Source organism: Fulmarus glacialis, unplaced genomic scaffold (genome assembly GCF_000690835.1).
Source record: "Fulmarus glacialis isolate BGI_N327 unplaced genomic scaffold, ASM69083v1 scaffold29907, whole genome shotgun sequence".
In the NCBI taxonomy this organism is placed as follows: Eukaryota; Metazoa; Chordata; class Aves; order Procellariiformes; family Procellariidae; genus Fulmarus; species Fulmarus glacialis.
In genome coordinates this window covers 19,185-35,969 of record NW_009221817.1, presented here as the reverse complement: position 1 = coordinate 35,969, position 16,785 = coordinate 19,185, and positions in this window count along the sequence as shown.

Genomic DNA, 16,785 nt, shown 5'->3' with positions numbered 1-16,785 from the left:
GACAAAGAGATAAAAATCAGCTCCAGTGGTACTATTATGAAATATTTGATGTCATTTGATGTCTCTTGGGCAGCACCCTAACTTCTTATAAAAGCAGTGAGTGAGCAATGAACATTTAGCAGTTGTGCTCTGAACCGTGTGTGTTTAGCTAGATTTTGAGTGGACATACAGTATTTTGCTATTTACTTAGTACTATAGCTGCTCAGGCTTTATTTTTCTCAAGAAAAATGCGGGAGAGAAAAAAAATTACATCTTATAAACTACCGGGAGTAGAAGCCCGGGTTTCACAGAACAGTCTCCAGTAGAGGAAGATAAATTTTCTGATAATGGCAGTATACTTTGTTTCTATAGACAGCAAATTCAAAGAACACTTTAGAGCAAATATCAAGCCATACAATATGTCTCTTAGGATAGATGTTAATTTGAATCCTGAATGATGTATCACTCTAATAAAGTCAAAGTCAGAAGGAGCTGAATAAAGGATGTCCTTCACCTGCTGCTTGGCCTGTCACGCATTTTGGAGATGAAGTAGTGGATTACATTCACACAACTAATGAAAGGTCTTAACAAATGAGAGGATATGCTAAAGAGACAGAGCAGTAGGTCTTGCTTCAATAAGGAACCAACTGTTCCCAAAGTGCTTTTTTTTTTTCCCTTCCCCCCCGTGATTAATACGTATTTGAGACTGTTGACCCAAGTGATCGTTCCCAAATGATCGTCTTTGCTTTTGCTCTGCTTAGTCACTATTAATCTAAAGCTGAAGCTCTATGCTTTCCTAAGATAGTTTCACTTGTTCTGCTTGTCTCAATAGGTGTTTTTAGAAGACATGTCTTTAATTAAACTTGGGAGGACTTAAACTGAAAATCCCAGGGAGGGTTTTAGCACAAGGAATGAAGAACTGCTAAAGTTTAAATATTGAAACATTTTGGCAGAAATAATAAAGTACATTCATTACATTTGCTAGGAAGAAGGAAGCTGGAATTCAACAAACTGAACAATGGCAAAGATTTAACACTTGGGTATAAGAACAGTTTGGAAATAAATGTATAGGGTGGTGATTTTCCAAGTGGGACTGGAAGTAAAATTAAAATCAGATCAAGATGCATGAAAAGATATTGTATACCATTTTGGACTCGTGTTCCATGATGCACTGACATTATTTTGGCAGTATGAAAAGTAGCACTTTTATAAGTGCGTTCACACTCTCCTACTAATTCCAGCCATAGAGTTACGACAACATAACTGGTGAAGAGAGATGAATATGATGGATTGGATAGAGTGCATGGATTAATAGGTGTCATAGCAGAGAAAAAATGTGCAACAAAGAGAAATGGGGCATGGGAGGAGAAGGAAAACAGGTGTTGTGGCTTACTGGAAGGTTTATGGAATTTGGCACAGAGCATGAGCCCATGTTCACTGAAGCTGATGGCAAAGCTCCCATTAACTTTAATCATGCAAAATCCAGACATTTCCCAGGGTATCCAGAAGAAAGTAAGAAAGATTGCAGGGGAGCAAAATAATCATGAAAAGATGGGAACTTGGAGAACAGCAACACAAAAAATACAAGCTTGTCAGGAGCCAGCCAACAGAATATGGTGATTTATTAATAATAATCTTATTCTATCTTATTGACCAGGTGAATACAACTTCAAACAAAAGTAGAACTCGTTTAAAGAATTCCTGTTCTGTCATCTGCATCTATCTAAATAAATGTCCAAATGTCAACTGCTGTGAATTAGCATGGCTCAGAGCAGTATGTCTATTATTTGTTGATTGACTGTGATGATCCAGAAAGACTCTGTATTATTCTGTGTAGATGCTTCTAGCAATGAGGAACATGAGACAGTAGTCACTTATTCTTCCTTAAGGAAGAATAGCTTGTCAGGCAGACATACACTCTTAATTTTGTATGATCAGCCTGTTTGTGAGTCCTTCAATTTGGTAAATTCTCTTCCCTGTCTAAAGGGTCTTTTAAAGGTGATGGAAGGACATCTGGACAGGACCGGTGGGGTTCACTGCAAGACATCTGTTTTGAGTACTATCACTTCAGTATTTTGAAAACACAGTTCTCTCAGCCTGTTCAAAGCCACCAGGCTGCGAGTCTTAAACTGTCGGGTTTACCATGTATTGGTGAATGTGCCTTCAGGATACTTTTAGCCTCTGAGCCGTGCCGAGAGTACTTGAAAGTTATAGACTGTAAATAATCTATACATGTTATGCAGCAGTGAGGAAATATCGAAAACAGATTAAAAAGAAACCAGCCTGATTTGTACTTACACTATCACTGTATTGTTTTCAGTAGAAAAATCTGAATTGCAGAAAAAGGTGGAAATAAAAAAATATTCTGATTAAGGGGTTATGAAACAAGATGCTTGATGGTATCTTCAGAGCTGGGACTGCTTAAAGGAAGGCTTTACGAATAGTGGAGGAGGTGGTATTGTCGTTACTGTTATTATGTGGGATAGCCACAGTCAATGGTATATCTCCTTTTCTTTATTAGATTGCATGATTCTGGAAGTAATGATCTATGATCAGAAAAAGTCTTGGATTAGTTTACTTCTAGAATTCAGTTGTCCATAGTCACAGCACTATGAACCGTTAATAATTATTTTTGAGAGGTACTTGGGAATAGGAAACAAGAATTTTTTACTGGCTGGATTTTCAGTTGAAAAGCAGTGCTGGCTTTTGAGTAGTATGAGATTATTTACTATTAAGTACAATTTAATTCTTAGCTATCTTAGAACTTGCAGTGTTGTATAATGGCTTCAGCCAGCTTGAGGAGCAAGGACACAGCACAATTAACCATAGCAAAAATGCACATATTTTGCATTAATATGTGCTCAGGATCAATGATTATATACATTTGTCTAATTATCGTAAGGTCAATACAGTTATTTCTCCCCACCTGAAAAACTGGTACTTTTTGACTGAGGTATTACTCGAAAATCAAAGAGCCCAGTCATCGTCATTTTTACAATGTATTAATTGCATATACTTCTGTCTTGTTCTGTGTCTGGCTTTTACGTGCCCATCCACATACATTCTTTATTTTGTGAAAATATTAGATATAGATTTTAAAGGCTGTTTTCTTAGAGGGACATCACAGTATTTATGTAACCTAAGAGCAATAAAAAGCAAAGGACAGAGGCAGTGCACACATCAGCTGGAACATGGAGCTTGCTGAAGCTGCATTTGCTAAGGAGATGAAGAGCCCTGGGGGCAGGAGGATCTGCTGGTAGCCAAGCACAGCACTGAGTTTGTGAGAAAGAGCACCGGACCAGAGTAATGTCTTACAGGACAAAACTGTTAACCCAGACAATTATTTTTACACTAACAAAAAACCTTATTTGGTGTTTACTTATCCTGTTCCTTCCTCAGAATTTTTCACTGTTTACAACTAAATATGAACTACCTAGGTCCGTAATTTAGGTAGATAGACACATCCATATTTAAATCGCCTTAAATGTTACTTTTCTGTCTGTTACATTTGTTAAGCACTTGACCTCTTTAATGCTGACAGAAACTTCAGCTAGTTGAGTGCATGCCAGTACTGACAAGACACTGATTATGACTTTTGCTGGGATTTGAATGAGTCCTAAATCGCAGATCATAAAGGCACGTATGTATTGTCAACACCTGGGATTGTGTGTTTGGATGTTTGATTACAATGCCGACTGTCCCCAGCATATCCTATGGTTTAGCACTGGAAAGCTCAGCATGATGAATAAGACAATTGCAAAATTCTGCAATCAAATATGGATTATAGGTTTAATTCCATGTTTCATTATGACTGTCTTCAATTTAATTCTGTAAGGCTGTAGAATTTACGTTATAAAAGTTTCTGTGATGAAATATCAATAATCTGCAGCACCCAGAATAGGTATTTGAATACAGGCTTTAATTTAGTGATAGGAGGAGAAGTCTTTTGATCGTAGTAGAGCAGTGAGTTTCCCGCGATTTTGAGTGACACTTTATATAAAGTATTTCATAGCTTTCTGAATAACTTCTTGACAAAACTGACAAGAAACCTACAGAAAGTTTGTCTCATTTGAAACTTTTAAAATGTCTCTGGGATATACATGTCTACATGTATGGAACCAAAGTAGTTTCCTCTCTCTCTGTAGCAAATAAAAAGGTAAACACTGGCATGTCACTCATTTTAAAATGACTCTATTAAGGTGCTTCTGACATACTGTGTGTAAATAACTTGGGACTATGTACTATCTTCCCTCCTTTAGGAACACATCTGAAAATGTGCTGATGGCAGGTGTAACAGACCGCTACTTAGAAAGTGCTGCTCAAACACTTTGTGTTGTCTCTGCTTCTCCATTTCAAAGTAAATGCACTGTTTCTCCTCTGCCTGCCTCAGACTTTATTTTGCTGATCATAGTTGAAAAACAGAGTCCAATAACCTAAAATGACATTAAAAGTCAATACCTGTTGCTCTGAAGTGGCAGTAATTGTACCTTGTATTCAAGATTTATGGCAGGGCAACCTTGCTTATCAACTTTGATTTCAGGGGACCATTTAAATCCTTAGTATAAATGTCTGTAATCCAGAAACATTTTTGTTTTATATTACCTGCAATGCCTCGTGCCAGCTGAGCACTTCCACCCTGCTGTGAGGATAAACACGTTACGTCTGCATTCAGTGCAGTATTTAAAGATATCACACATAGTTCTGTATGGAAAGAACAGTGTTCATATAGAAATGTTAAAAATGAGTCCCTGTGTGGTGTTGTTATGCTCATCTCTGAGCTATTTTTCTTCTGCTGTCCAATTCATCTACTAGCAAATAATAGGTTTACAAAGATGCTTCTTGTTAGAATTATGATTCCTAAAGTCTCCAGCTTAGATTTGTGAGCTCTTATGCTGGGAGAAGCCCGTATTGCTGAAAATACCAGCTTTGAGGGAGTGAAATACACAAGTCACACAAAAGCAGAAGGGAGGAAATACTATTATTCTAATCTCAATATTAAGTAGATAAAGAACCAATCCACCAAAACTGAATGACTTGCCCCAATGACATCCGAATTTTTTTTTGTAGTAAAGCCTATGAGATGATTTTGATTTCCCTAGTGCTTAAGCCCACCCTTCCTTCACAATATCCTTTATTTTAAAGCAATCCCTAAATCCCGTTCATATCAAGTCAGAGCAAAAGAAATGTTTGCATCCTGACACAGTCATACTATTAATTTGGAAAGAATGCCCAAAGCGTCTACAGTATAAATCCAGCAGCAACAAATAATTTATTGATGTGTTCCTTGTCACCAGGGTCTTTTGATACAGATTTTTAAGATTTTTTTTTTTCCTTTCTTCTTTTAACTACATGTAGAATGATATCTATATGTTAAAATGTTCAATCTGCTTGCTCATTATTGGCAAGAGAAACAAATTTTGAACCTTCTTCTGGCACATCTCCATCCCTAAATCTGCTGCACATAGCTGTTCTAACATTTCCTTTTTTCTCCGGAGTAGGCACAATCACTCTTTGTCCTCTACAGAGCAGATCAGCACACAGGGAAATCTCATCTCAGCCCTAGCACAACTTGACTCCCGTGGTGTTGCAGTTCTGAATTCTGGCCATCTGTGTCTTACTGCTTCAGCAAGTTTCCTCTTAGTATTGTCATTAAGCATTTTCTGCACGCAGCCTTTGCACTTGGAAATGAGCAATGTTGTGTTAATCTAATTCTAGTGCATCAGCTAGACTGTGTAAATTTGTAGGGACACGTTATTTGGACCAGAATACATATTCCCTTTCCATTAAGTACATATTTTCCCCCTTGCCACTACTCTTCCAATTACTTTGTATTTAGATAGTCCTATTGCAGACTACTAGTTACTTTACTCAGAAAAGAAACCCTGGCTTCCTCATGAATATAGTGCCTCTTTATTACTGAAAATTATTCATCAGACCCTTTCCATTATAAGACACAATACAAAGACATTTATGCAAGAGAAAGGGGTCACAAAGCGGTTTAATTTTTGGTGTTCTTCAGCTTGGATCCCTGTCGCCTGCTGGATATTATATACATAATGGCCGGTGGTGTAAGAATATAAATGTGCTTTTGAAGGAGGTAAGCAAGCTTCTTTTACAGTGACTTTTCTATTGCCATTCTGCAAAGGTGTGTCATTTGTCTCATTAGAGATCTTTTTAAAAAAACAACACAAAACCAACCCACACAAAACAAAATAAAACCCAATAACACATTTTCTATTAAAAAATGAAAAGCGAGAATTCTTCTTTGTAATTAATAGTGAAGTAAAAACCAGATGTCTCAGTTAGTGATGGGATACCTATTTCGTTAGCTATTCTTTACAGCAGACAGCAGATGGTTCCTGCCACAAAACACTAAACATCTAAATACATGATGAAATATGAGCAGATACGGCAGTCAGGAAATGCAACGAAACTCTACGCAAGAGGCGCTGAGTGCACAACATAGGTGGCTTGTATGCCTTGGTTACCCCTTCAGCTGTAGTAAAAGTGGGGAAAGATGGGAGTGGGCAGTTCAGTAAAGCAAACTGACAGCTTCTGTATAGACCAGAGGGCTTTCGGGCACAGGCCTTCTACATTTCCGGTGCTACAGGGTCCTGGAAATTGCTGCTAGTGCAAATACTTCCTGCTTCTGGAAAGGTGGTGGTCTGTCTTCTCTATATTATCCAACACGTTTTCCTCTGTTTATTGAATTTGAATTCAACAGAGGGGCCTTAACTATTCCAGAACCACAAACCCATCTCTTTTTGAGCTTGTGAAGCCTGGCCCAAGGAAAGACACACTAGTGAATGTGTTCATGCATTTCTTTTCTCTTAGCTCTGGAGCACACTTTATTTTGGAAAATGAATGTTTTGCAGAAGGAGCGTGAGGGGGTCCACTGCAGACTCTAACTGCTGTAAGGACAATTGGTGTCATCTTAGTGACGATGAAGACAGTTGTTGTCATACAGTCCTGCTGTCACATGGGTCTTCCCAGCAGCTAGCTGGGCTGGCAGCTGTAGTTTTATATCTTTTCATCAATAGTACAGATCCAGAAGCCTATTTTGTGGTTACTTAAAAAACAAGTCTTGTTCAGTTGCGTTGCCTTTGCTTGTCTCACTGACAGTTTTCCACTGCTCAGTTGCATGGTTAGGTTGGTAGGATGCACACTTTTTAGTAATTTGTGGACATGAGTCAATTCAAGTTAAATATTCAATGGGGTTTTCAACTGAATATGATATATAGATGCTGCTTATTTTATGTTATTCATACTTGGTAGTGGCAGAGCCCTCTCTGGTAGGGAGTAAGCAATTTTTAGCCTTATTTAATAGTTGTCTCATGTCTCTGCATCATGTAATAGGCTACACAACCCTACTGAGCAGAAATAACTTGTTTAACAAAAATAAAGGGAAAGAAATCGCATCATGAGAAGGCAGTTCATAATGACCTACATGAGACTTCCACAAAAGTGATTTAACCTGATATAGACTGTCCCTATTTAAGAAGAAAATCTTGGATGAATTCCACCTGATCCCACTAGGTGCTGGATGAGGGCATTCGTGGACAATTCCCAAAACTTGTGTAGAAAGTCACAACTTGAATATTCTGTGAATCTCCCAGAATAGGAATTGAATCTCATTCTTTTTGATTATATTTCATGTCATATGAATTTCTGTATTTTTTTTTTTCCTCTGAGGATGAATGTAAGTGTCAGAAGAACTAAATTGGGCATAATGGGTGCTCCACAGCAGCTGAAAGTCCTTGGGTGAAGGACTCCAACTGCCAGCTTGCGCTGTGGTCTGGCACCTGTGAGCCAAGTGTGGTGAGAGCCTTGGATAATGAGAGAGGTTGATGAATGTATGATCTTTCTCAATGATCATTTGAGAAAGATTCCCCACCCCCCCCCAGCACTGCAATTCTGAAAGTATAAAAATACATTTTAAATGTTCGGCTCAGGTCGTCAGGTTTATTATTCTTTTAGGTTATTGCAGATGGTAAATTCTTTTTAATCTTTCTTTTAATGTTCTGTGCATTTGTTTAGAAATTCCTTAACTTTAGGAACATCTGCATTTTGTTTTTCCCAGTATTATTAAAGTTGTGTCATATGCATCATATTCGCTTTCAGAATATCATTATGTGCAGCAGTACCACCAGATTAAAGAGATGATTATGATTATGAACTACCCATACATTTACTTCTCAGTTTTGTGCCGGTCTGTAAACTGGCTGAGTGGATCTGATTTGCAGCATAGCTTTTTTCTGCAATATGCAGATGATTAAGACCTACAATTAACTAATGATCTATAGAGCAATTTGACAGATTCTTTTGCTCTGATTGCCTACTCCCTGCAGGATCCTTTCTGTAGCTTCACAGAAATTTCCACTCCTGGCTCCTCCAAACCTCAGCTATGAAACATCTTTTAATTTATAAAGGAACTTAACATTCCTCTTTATAGTGGTGGAGGTGGCCAGGCAAACCTCACAGCTTAGCATGGAGCATGAGGGGAAATAAAAAACCTAACAGTCGCTAGGTAAAAGCAGAGCTTTTTGCAGCTATCCTTTAACTGCAGCCAGCAGCGGTGTCAGCCAGCCGTCCTCCGCAAAGGGTACAGCTATAAACACCCCTTCTGAGGGCAGAGCCGCCTGGTATTTCTGCAGTAACTGTAAATGTAACATCTCCTTTAAGTGACAACCTGAAACAATAATAGTGTTTAGGGAAACAATGGCCCGTTAAGAGCAAGTGATGCTGGAACATGGGGAGCGTTGGCCATCCTGTCCTTGACTTTCTGACAGCCCGGGAGCTGGTGAGGAAGCGCAGATGGAGCCAGTCTGCACAGGCCTCTTCACACTCACTTTTTTTTTTTTCCAAACAGCAGGAAAATATTGAACAGTGCCAAAGTCCAAATGAGTCACTTCGCGTACAATAGGAAAAATCATAGAGTACTGAAGACCACCTTAGATGTGAGTTCAAAAGAAAAATGTGTATACACATCTTCCATGTATCGCTGATGTTCTTCCTTTAAATCCCCACTACGAATTTTCCAGGAAAATGTGATGAACAACAAAGAGAAAGTTCTCTGATTTATACTGTATTCTAGAATGGTAGAAGAAAATGTTGGAAAATAATCAGGACGATGTTTAAAAAAAAATGGGGGCACATCTCAGAAAAGTTGATTTAGAGCCCAATCAATCTCCTCTTTAAATCAGTGGTTAAACTCCAAGTGCCTTCAGAGAGGGGAGGATTCTGCGTGGAGAAAACAGATTGTGAACATATTTTTTAGCTTAGGTTTTTTCCCCCCCCTTTTAAATGACTGAAAATGTAAAGCACATTTAATGCAATTGGTTCTCTCAGGTAATATGGAAAGCATGCAATGGTGTTGCAACTAAATATTTCTGCTTTGACAATACCAGAGGCTATAATAACCCCCCCCCAAAAAAGTATAATTACTATGAAGGATGGCTTTCAGCCACTAGAAGTAAACAAGAAGGCTCATATCCTCAATTAGAGGAAAGGTTTGGAAGGAAAAGTGGCTATGGCAGAACAGTATGAAAGACAAGTAAGAAAACTTTAACTGAAATTAAAGCCAAAGACCATCTGCAAGAATGGCAAACAAAGACCTGAAGATCAGATTTCTTAGGGCCAATGAAACCTTTGACATCAAAGGAGATGTGCTGATTGATTTCAATGGTTTTGATTTAGGGCTTTTAATTGGATTGAAATTATTATGCCAGAACATATATAGCAGCAAAGGTCTAAAACTAGATTTTTGCAAGCTGGTGGCCTGGTATGTATGAGGAAGTCATGGTGGAATCAACAAATCAGGAGATGGTTGTATTTATTTTGCATGTTGAATCATATTTTATATTTTGGTCTCCAGACTGTTTTGTTATATCTTCGTACTCTCTCAGCATTGACTGAAAAAATATTCATGGTTCCTAACAGTTGCGCAAAACCCGAATTCCATCTGTTTCTTCCATAATAAGTAACTGCAATGAAGGTCTTAACAGAGAACTCCTCCTTGCTAAACACCACATCAATGCTATTTGTGGTTTTATGTCTGAAACTCTTGCTTAATGTATTTGTGCAAAGAAAAACTGCTTTCCTATACAGAAGTCCATATGATCAGACAGCAGTGCCAGCTGATCATCCAATCTGGTAAAAAACCCACAGCCACTTCTGATGTGTAACAGCTCATGGATTTTTGACTGGTACCTCAAGATAATTTTAGCAGGATAAGAGTTTTCTATGGAAAATTGAATGGATGAGAATTCCACGTCTCTCTAACAAGCACTTGAATTGTAACAAATTCATCCAGAAATATGTATGGGTTTACTAAAATGTTTCTCATTCTTTCATAAATTAGACTCTCTAAGGTTTTTCTATCCAACTTTTTTCTTATTTTGTTTTAAATTGTGCTTACTGCTGATCTGAAAGCCAAGTAAAAGTTAATGTTTTCTGCAAGGACCTAAATGTTAGCATTTGGATGTTGAAACCCATCTGTCATTAGAAACTCAATCTAGTAAAATAGTCAGTTCTATTATTTGGACGGGATACAGATAGAAGGTAATACAGAAAATAAAGCTGGAGAAAATTTAGTCATAAGCAGTGAATACCCGCAGATCTAGTGACCCTTGGGGCCAGGGAGGGAGTAGATCTGGGGAGTTTCAGAGCAAAGACAAAGGAAATTGGTAGTGAATATTACATTAAAATAGTTTTGTACGTCTGATATAACTGAGGAGAATGTGAGCCGAATCTTAAATGTTATTGCATTTCAGTTGCCCCACCTCAGCTTACTCTCTTACGTTATGAAGCTTACTCCCTAAGTTATGAAGAAATTGGCACAAATTCACTGATAGTTTGTTCTGAGTGATATTAGAAATGGATAAACAGCCCGTAGGTATCTGAAAGTAAGCATTGGCAGCCCCTGTTGACATAGAACCCAGCAGTGCAGTTCTTATATCCTGGTCATTCCCTAATCATTGCCAGAGATACATCGCTATCTCCAGAGCAAGTTAACTCTGCTGCTAGATGAGATGTTTGTCATTACAATAGATAAAACAGACTTTTGAGCTGAATATAGTTGTTCCTGACTAAAGAACTAAAAGGAGGAGCCCAAGAGCTCTGCAATATGCTGCTTTATTCTTTTCCTGAGAGAATAATGGATTGGAAACTATCACGTATTAATCGTTTTTATTATATTTCCGTTCTGTGTCCCTCTTATAAGTCCTTTCTGTCTACTTTATGACTTCACATACAATTATAATCTAAAGGTGCAGGTCACCACGTTCAAAATGTTACACCCGTTTCTGGCAACATCCTCATAAACAGCCTGGAGCATATGCTTCCTGTATCGTCCCCCTCTCTTAGGGAGAAAGGCTGTTATTGCTGATAACAAATCAGCTCCACTGTGATTCATGGGAATAAAGAACCAATACAATCTTAAATGTTTCTGTCTCACCCACAGTCTTACCACTTGATGCTGTGTCCTTACTCAGGACTTCCTAGAATGGTGTGGTCATCACCTCCTGATGCTCTTTGGCACAGTGAAGTCTATAATGCCCTTGGGTAAAATGACTTTACTTTTTGGACCAGAATTTTATTTCCTACGTCAGTAGTTTTCACTGATTCCATGGAAACTACTTTCAGGACCTCATCTATTTTCTACTTGAATTTATGGGCGATTTGCCTTTCAGCACTGGAATTATTTTTCCAATCAAATGTTATTTCTCTGTGAGTGTGTATTTAAAAAAAAAAAAAAATCTTTTAACAAACTAACTCCTAATCGTCAGAGAGGTGATAAAGAATAGGCCATTTTCAAAAGCTAGCTCCTCTGCCACAGCCTGATCCTCAGATAAAGTGCTCTGGAGATCAAAAATAGTGAAGGAAAATGCTGTATTTAAATCATTTGAAGCTCATGGAACATGAAGGGCTCATCGGCTGAAACAGTAAATGTTTCTTCAGAGAGATTTCATCTGTGTCAGTTTTGCACAGTGTGTTTTGTGGATCCTTCACAGCAGGAACTGGGTATTAAAATGAAGATTTCTTTTGATTTTCAGCAGAATCTCACAGATTCAGGGGAACCCTTTAAAGCTGTCTTTCTTACAACTGTAACTTAATGATGCAAAACAAATCACATTTTAGCCTAAAGCATATTGCAGGTCTGTTTTTTACCTAGGAAACAGTATTGTTTAAACCTCCAGTCCCCAACCCCAGCAACAATAACAACAAAAAAACCCCAAACAACAACAAGCAAAAAACAAACCCCACCAACTGTGAGTCTGGTCTTGAAAAGATACAAAAGAAAAAAAAACAAAACTAACAAAAGTAGCATCAGAAAATTATTTTAATACTGTACTTGGAAACATCCTGTGAGCTCCTTCCCCTTTAGATTCAACCTAAATATCCAATTTAAGAATCTACACTATCATTAATTGCTGCTTTCAAATAGAACTGGTATAATACCCTTGCATTTCTTAATCCAGACTTACCTCTGAAATAAATCCAAGGATCATTTCGTAGCATGTTGCCACAATGGTTTCCATTTACAACTCAATAAATATATATACACACGCTGTATTTTAATGCAAAGCAGGCTGAGAACCATAACTTCAGTGAAGGCAGTGTTTGAGAAGTCTGTGACTAGCTGCGCTGGAATTGCTTATAGTCCACATAATCCCTGTGTTTTGGTAGCTGATTTGTCCGGGTTTGTCTCCCATTCTCACAAGCATATCTGTGTAGTTGCCTGCCTACGATGGATTTGTTAATACACATGTTGCAAAGTCCAACTGAAACTGCGGAATCTGAAGTTACGTATCTTCTTACAAAAGATCAGGCTTTTACACCGAAAATTTTGGGTCATCTGTAAATATGTTGTAGCTATGAAAATATCAGTACCTGAGAGGCAAGGTTGCTACTCTTTGCTTCAGATTTTTCTTTCCATATTGTCTGGACTTGATTCTATTTAAAAATGTCAATGGAATGAAAAAAAACCAAAAAACGAAACAACCCAGGAACCCCAACAGTGAAGACAAGCAAGTTATTAATAATTACAGATTTTTTACTTTTCTGCAGCTAGAAATGTTTGTCCATACAGAATGGAAACTGGCAAATGTAAGCCCCATTTAGATTCAATTTATCACATTCTCAATGTTTTACTGTTTAATTAAAAGACCTCACCAATGGCCCAATGGCACAATAAATTTAGCACATCTAGGAATGACTTTCTGAGCAGGATATACTAACGTCAGGGTTATTTTCTACCTTTCTCTGATAGTGACCCTACTTGCTGCATTATTTTTAGAAAGTTGTCTGTTGATAAAAAAGTCAGTAAGGATGACCTTTGAAGAAGCCAAGATGATACTTTTCCCCTCGCACAACAGACTCTGCCTCCCCGCCTCAATCCCACCTCAAAGCAGACACTCCTGCTCCTCGATATTAAAGGGTGCTACTTCACAAATAGAAGTCACGACCTGACTTGATACTGTCATTTTCAGGTAGGTGTTATAGGAAACATCACACATTTTCATGTGTAGTATATTTTTCTGGTGTCTGCTTTGTCCCACAGATTTTTGCTTCTTTTCTGACAAGAAAGCTGATTTCCACACACCGGTGCTTCTGGGGCAGGGAATAATAAAGCCTGGAACCCCCTCCCTCCACTCAATTTAAAAATAAGCTTTAAAAAACCCAAAGTAACCATCAGGTTTTCTGCAATGCATTAGTGAGTCGATTTATTTATTTATTTATTTATTAGTGTTTTATTTATTTATTAGTGTTCGTTTAAATATCCTCTCTCCTTATTTCCAGTGGGAGGGGTTTGAAGCCCCACCTCAGCAGTTATTGAGGTATCCAGTGGAGCAATGCAACCTTTTTCTTCCCACTGTACAGAGAGGAAGAAGAGTAGTCTAGATGGCTGGTTGTCGAGGTGGGTTCCTAGTTCCCCCGGCTCTCAGATCAGCAGGGTGAAGTGGGCAGGAGGCGTTGGCAAAACCCAAAGATACGCTGTAAGACAGCGCTGCAGCTTCACAGTAGCTTAGGAGGATGGCCAGGAGGATTACTTGGCAATTACCATTCAGTCTGATCCTGGAAGGATCTAATTGTGAAAGTTTGTCCAAGCTTTCCACAAGATGCCTGAGCATTCAGCACCTCCAAAGTGTCAGGGCCAGAAATGGGAAGAAAAGGGAAATGATTGCTCATGATGACTGCCAAATCTCTGTATTTGTACAAATCTGGCACTTTATAAATAGCATGCTATGTCCTCGTAATAGTTTAATAAACCATAAACATTCATTACAATGTTTTCTGATCTAAATGTGATGATTAGTTGGGTTTTTTTTTCTTCAAAATGGGACAGACATTCATTTGTTAAAATCTTGATGGCAGTAGAGAACTATTTCCCCACTTATCTCCCCTGGGAAATTGGCCCATCAATTTTTAGCTCCTATAAAAGGGGATAGAAGACAGTTCCCAAGGACTAGACTTGGAAAGCAGATTGTGGAGGTCCGTCTCATCCTACTTAATGCAGTTCATATGTAGGAGGCTCCACCTACTCTAAAAGATGGTTAGTTTCTAGTGATTTTCCACAACTAGCATAATTGGATCATTCTTAATGCTCTACAATGTCTGTCTGCAGTGAAATAGTTCTGGTGAAGGAACTGACACAGATTGTATATCACAGCATATGTGTGCAAGAGGAATTGGTTTCTGTCTTCCTATCTTGACCTCCCTCTTCCAGAATTAAATTTTCAGACACACCCAAGTTTACACTGATCCTTAAAAGACAAGCAATTATGTTTAAAGGAACACAAAAAAGTTGTTCTATTTTCATCCAAGTCTTTGACACAGACTGTGGGGGTAATAAGTTTTGAGGAACTGTGGTGTGAGTAATTCCAGTAAGAAGATTCGTAATCACAGACTGTGTATCCTGTTAGTTAATTTAGAGTACAGGCACAAAGTTTCATCAAAAGTTTGTAGCAGCTAAATGATTTGTCTCCCTTAGGCACCCAACTGAATGCTCAAGAGAATCTGAAATTGGAGAATTAAAGTAGAAGGTGCATCTGGCAGCCCCCAAGCATTTGTTTGCCTCAGTATGCTTACCGCACAAAGTCACCACAGTTTTTATTACCTTAAATTGATTGTGAAAAGTTGCCATTGTAGAGTTTTGAGATTTCTTACAATGTTTCCAATATGCTAGTAAAGGATCTTTCACATGATTTTAATGTGATTTGATCTCCATCTCAATTGGAGCTAATGATGTGTCTATATGATCCTTTTTGTTGGGATCAAAAATATCCTTTCAAAGTGATCTTCTGGTGATCCTCTCCTTCCGCTGCATTTTGGTTTGTATTCAGGAGCACATGAGTTAGACTGCCTTGTTCATCCAGTGTAAGCATCCCGAAACCCATGTAGCACCAATGACAGGTCCTCTGTACTACCTGCCAATGTGTAGATATCCTGTATGTACACTGAACCACAAATTCACAGAACTAAGCACGTACCCTGGAGCAGTTTTCTATTCTTTGTGATTACTTGGGGTTTAGTCTGGCAGGCGGGTGCACATCTCCTAATTCAGTTAGAGCATCTTCCTTTTTGCGAGCATGGAAGGATGAGATGTCAAATTTTGAGCAAGCCGGTGCTGTGCAGCACACAGCGTGCTCTTCCCAAACCACGCTGGTGCTCTGTGTTCAAGTGGCATGGCAACTGCTGCTATGGAAACTGCTTCCATGATGACCAGTGTCATAACTCCCCTATTTTATCAGCAAGCTATCGCACTTTCAGAATACCAAATCATACGTTTGCCTTAATGAGTAGGAAGATGCGAGAAAGTCGGTAATTCAACTTCTGTTAGTAACTGTGACTGATTCTTTTTTCAGAGTGTACGTTAAAATAATTTCGCTGTTTCTTTCTTAGCTTATCTCCATTACTTCCAGTTTTGCAAGTAGTTTCCCAAGTATTGAGTATGTTAACATCCACTTGAAAAGCTTCTGGCGATAGCCCTGAAGAGTTTTTCCCACTGCTTGAGTCCTCAGTATTGAACCTGAACAGTGAAGCTGGTACAGACGGAAAATAGAGAAGGGGAAATGTGAATATGTAAGAACCTGGAAAATGAGCATTGCTACAGTCCTCTGCACAATACCAAATGGGGAAGCTTGGCAGTAATTAGTGACCATCCCATCTCATGGAACTGGGCTGAGAGTGTCCTTTTAATTTTTCCTTCCTCTGTGATACTCCTATTCATATCACTGAGGTATCTTGGGGAAAACGTTGTGTAATTCAGGAGCAGGAGAACTGACTAAGCGACCAGTCCCTTCCTGGCTTGCTGTGTGACCTTGTATTGTTTCACTTCTGCGTGATATTATTCTTCCCTCTCTAAATCTTGTTTAAAAATAAATTTTTCATAAAGGATTTCTGAAGTGTAATTAACATTTGCAAAGGATTTCATTTCACACAAAAAAGCAATGTAACAGCATCATGACGTGACACTTATTACTTGGCTTTATGCATTTATTATTTGTCTGCAAATAGCATTTTGGCTCAAGCAAAAGGAGTGCTGGATGCAAAAATTCAGTGTCAGCAACTTCATATCCTCCCTATTGCCTTATTTACTTCTTTCTTGAATAATCTCACTTGTGTTCTTAATTTTACTGGGTGCTTGCTGATCAGCTTTCTCATCACAGCAGACAAATTGTGCTCTGCAGACAATACTTTCACATTCATTGATGGCAAGGATGAAACCATGTTGTTTTATCAGATTGGCAAATGTGATCTAGGAGAACTTCAGTGTACCTTCATAATCTCTATTTTCCAATTATT